Genomic DNA, 3256 nt, shown 5'->3' with positions numbered 1-3256 from the left:
TTTTTTTTTTTAACGTCGTGCCGACCTTCATTCTTTAAATGACGGTATCCCGAGTAGGACACCTAAGGGCGAGCCGCAATGGCCTCATCCTCGATAGGCACCTACGGTACCCGCAAGGCTTCGCGGATAGTGTTACGCTCTCTCGCGCCGCATGGTTAACAAAATTGTGTGTGCGAACTATAATATGTGCGATCATACCAACACTATTGCACCGGATCCCATCAGAACTCCGCAGTTAAGTGTGCTTGGGCGAGAGTAGTACTAGGATGGGTGACCTCCTGGGAAGTCCTCGTGTTGCACCTCTTTTTTTTTTTTTTACGTCGTGCTGACCCTCGTTCTTTAAATGACGCTATCCCAAGTAGGACACCTTCGGCCAAGCCGCAATGGTCTCATCCTCGGCAGGCACCTACGGTACCCGCAAGGCTTCGTGGATAGTGTTACGCTCTCTTGCGCCGCATGGTTAAGAAAATTGTGTGTTCGAACTATAATAGGTGCGATCATACCAGCACTAATGCGCCGGATCCCATCAGAACTCCGCAGTTAAGCGTGCTTGGGCGAGAGTAGTACTAGGATGGGTTACCTCCTGGGAAGTCCTCGTGTTGCACCTCTTTTTTTTTTTTTTTTTACGTCGTGCCGACCTTCATTTTTTAAATGACGCTATCCCGAGTAGGACACCTAAGGGCGAGCCGCAATGGCCTCATCCTCGACAGGCACCTACGGTACCCGCAAGGCTTCGCGGATAGTGTTACGCTCTCGCGATCATACCGATAGTGTTACGCTCTCTCGCGCCGCATGGTTAACAGAATTGTGTGTGCGAACTACAATAGGTGCGATCATACCAGCACTAATGCACCGGATCCCATCAGAACTCCGCAGTTAAGCGTGCTTGGGCGAGAGTAGTACTAGGATGGGTGACCTCCTGGGAAGTCCTCGTGTTGCACCTCTTTTTTATTTTTTAACATCGTGCCGACCTTCATTCTTTAAATAACGCTATTCTGAGTAGGACACCTAAGGGCTAGCCGCAATGGCCTCATCCTCGGCAGGCACCTACAGTACCCTCCAGGCTTCGTGGATAGTGTTTCGCTCTCTCGCGCCGCATGGTTAAGAAAATTGTGTGTGCGAACTATAATAGGTGCGATCATACTAGCACTAATGCACCGGATCCCATCAGAACTCCGCAGTTAAGCGTTCTTGGGAGAGAGTAGTACTAGGATGGGTGACCTCTTGGGAAGTCCTCGTGTTGCACCTCTTTTTTTTTTTTTACGTCGTGCCAACCTTCATTCTTTAAATGACGCTATCCCGAGTAGGACACCTAAGGGCGAGCCGCAATGGTCTCATCGTCGGCAGGCACCTACGGTACCCGCAAGGCTTCGTGGATATGTTACGCTCTCTCGCGCCGCATGGTTAAGAAAATTGTGTGTGCAAACAATAATAGGTGCGATCATACCAGCACTAATGCACCGGATCCCATCAGAACTCCGCAGTTAAGCGTTCTTGGGAGAGAGTAGTACTAAGATGGGTGACCTCCTAGGAAGTCCTCGTGTTGCACCTTTTTTTTTACGTCGTGCCGACCTTCATTCTTTAAATGACGCTATCCCGAGTAGGACACCTAAGGGCGAGCCGCAATGGCCTCATCCTCGGCAGGCACCTACGGTACCCGCCAGGCTTCGTGGATAGCGTTACACTCTCTCGCGCCACCTACGGTACCCACCAGGCTTCGTGGATAGTGTTACGCTCTCTCGCGCCGCATGGTTAAGAAAATTGTGTGTGCAAACAATAATAGGTGCGATCATACCAGCACTAATGCACCGGATCCCATCAGAACTCCGCAGTTAAGCGTGCTTGGGCGAGAGTAGTACTAGGATGGGTGACCTCCTGGGAAGTACTCGTGTTGCACCTCTTTATTATTTTTTTTTCTACGTCGTGCCGACCTTCATTCTTTAAATGACGCTATCCCGAGTAGGACACCTAAGCGCGAGCCGCATTGGCCTCATCCTCGGCAGGCACCTACGGTACTTGCAAGGTTTCGTGGATAGTGTTACCCTCTCTCGCGCCGCATGGTTATGAAAATTGTGTGTGCGAACTATAATAGGTGCGATCATACCAGCACTAATGCACCGGATCCCATCAGAACTCCGCAGTTAAGCGTGCTTGGGCGAGAGTAGTACTCTGATGGGTGACCTCCTGGGAAGTGCTCGTGTTGCACTTCTGTTTTTTTTTTACGTCGTGCCGACCTTCATTCTTTAAATGACGCTATCCCGAGTAGGACACCTAAGGGCGAGCCGCAATGGCCTCATCCTCGGCAGGCACCTCCGGTACCTGCACGGCTTCGCGGATAGTGTTACGCTCTCTCGCTCCGCATGGTTAAGAAAATTGTGTGTGCGAACTATCATAGGTGCGATCATACCAGCACTAATGCACCGGATCCCATCAGAACTCCGCAGTTAAGCTGCTTGGGCGAAAGTAGTACTAAGATGGGTGACCTCCTGGGAAGTCCTCGTGTTGCACCTCTTTTTTTTTTTTTTAACGTCGTGCCGACCTTCATTCTTTAAATGACGCTATCCCGAGTAGGACACCTAAGGGCGAGCCGCAATGGCCTCATCCTCGACAGGCACCAACGGTACCCGCAAGATCCTCGGCAGGCACCTACGGTACCCGCAAGGCTTCGTGGATAGTGTTACGCTCTCTCACGCCGCATGGTTAAGAAAATTGTTTGTTCGAACTATAATAGGTGCGATCATACCAGCACTAATGCACCGGATCCCATCAGAACTCCGCAGTTAAGCGTGCTTGGCCGAGAGTAGTACTAGGATGGGTGACCTCCTTGGAAGTCCTCGTGTTGCACCTTTTTTTTTTTTACGTCGTGCCGACCTTCATTCTTTAAATGACGCTATCCCGAGTAGGACACCTAAGGGCGAGCCGCAAACCAACAATCTCTGTGGATTCGACCCTTACTCACGTAAGGTTTATTACTTGGACGACCCAGTACACTTGCTGGTTAGTTGAACGGAGTTGTGAAAATAAACAATGCCCTCAGAGTATACATCCTACAAGTAAAAAGAACAAGTGATCACAATTTCGTCCACCACGCCGCATGGTTAACAAAATTGTGTGTGCCAACTATAATAGGTGCGATCATACCAGCACTAAGGCACCGGATCCCATCAGAACTCCACAGTTAAGCGTGTTTGGGCGAGAGTAGTACTAGGATGGGTGACCTCCTGGGAAGTCCTCGTGTTGCACCTCTTTTTTTTTT

At 50.2% G+C, this 3256-nt stretch overlaps 10 non-coding genes across 10 annotated transcripts; all 10 read left to right on the top strand.

Moving 5' to 3' along the window:
* Positions 1-184: 184 nt before the first annotated feature.
* LOC127744353 (5S ribosomal RNA) lies at positions 185-303 on the top strand. Its single transcript, XR_008005345.1, has one exon. It is a non-coding gene; the product is annotated as a 5S ribosomal RNA (ribosomal RNA).
* Positions 304-489: 186 nt separating this feature from the next.
* LOC127744306 (5S ribosomal RNA) lies at positions 490-608 on the top strand. The gene has a single exon (XR_008005305.1). It is a non-coding gene; the product is annotated as a 5S ribosomal RNA (ribosomal RNA).
* Positions 609-825: 217 nt separating this feature from the next.
* Positions 826-944, top strand: LOC110277233 (5S ribosomal RNA). Its single transcript, XR_002369821.2, has one exon. It is a non-coding gene; the product is annotated as a 5S ribosomal RNA (ribosomal RNA).
* A 186-nt stretch (positions 945-1130) lies between these two features.
* LOC127744368 (5S ribosomal RNA) lies at positions 1131-1249 on the top strand. Its single transcript, XR_008005360.1, has one exon. It is a non-coding gene; the product is annotated as a 5S ribosomal RNA (ribosomal RNA).
* Positions 1250-1433: 184 nt separating this feature from the next.
* LOC127744370 (5S ribosomal RNA) lies at positions 1434-1552 on the top strand. The gene has a single exon (XR_008005362.1). It is a non-coding gene; the product is annotated as a 5S ribosomal RNA (ribosomal RNA).
* Positions 1553-1781: 229 nt separating this feature from the next.
* LOC127744344 (5S ribosomal RNA) lies at positions 1782-1900 on the top strand. The gene has a single exon (XR_008005334.1). It is a non-coding gene; the product is annotated as a 5S ribosomal RNA (ribosomal RNA).
* Positions 1901-2090: 190 nt separating this feature from the next.
* Positions 2091-2209, top strand: LOC127744338 (5S ribosomal RNA). The gene has a single exon (XR_008005327.1). It is a non-coding gene; the product is annotated as a 5S ribosomal RNA (ribosomal RNA).
* Positions 2210-2393: 184 nt separating this feature from the next.
* LOC127744381 (5S ribosomal RNA) lies at positions 2394-2511 on the top strand. The gene has a single exon (XR_008005373.1). It is a non-coding gene; the product is annotated as a 5S ribosomal RNA (ribosomal RNA).
* Positions 2512-2729: 218 nt separating this feature from the next.
* Positions 2730-2848, top strand: LOC127744349 (5S ribosomal RNA). The gene has a single exon (XR_008005340.1). It is a non-coding gene; the product is annotated as a 5S ribosomal RNA (ribosomal RNA).
* Positions 2849-3127: 279 nt separating this feature from the next.
* On the top strand, positions 3128-3246 carry LOC127744341 (5S ribosomal RNA). Its single transcript, XR_008005330.1, has one exon. It is a non-coding gene; the product is annotated as a 5S ribosomal RNA (ribosomal RNA).
* Positions 3247-3256: the final 10 nt, after the last annotated feature.

The sequence above is a fragment of the Arachis duranensis genome, unplaced genomic scaffold (assembly GCF_000817695.3).
Source record: "Arachis duranensis cultivar V14167 unplaced genomic scaffold, aradu.V14167.gnm2.J7QH unplaced_Scaffold_27300, whole genome shotgun sequence".
Lineage (NCBI taxonomy): Eukaryota > Viridiplantae > Streptophyta > Magnoliopsida > Fabales > Fabaceae > Arachis > Arachis duranensis.
Note: the sequence above shows the minus strand (reverse complement) of the source record. Positions and strands in the feature narration are given on the sequence as shown.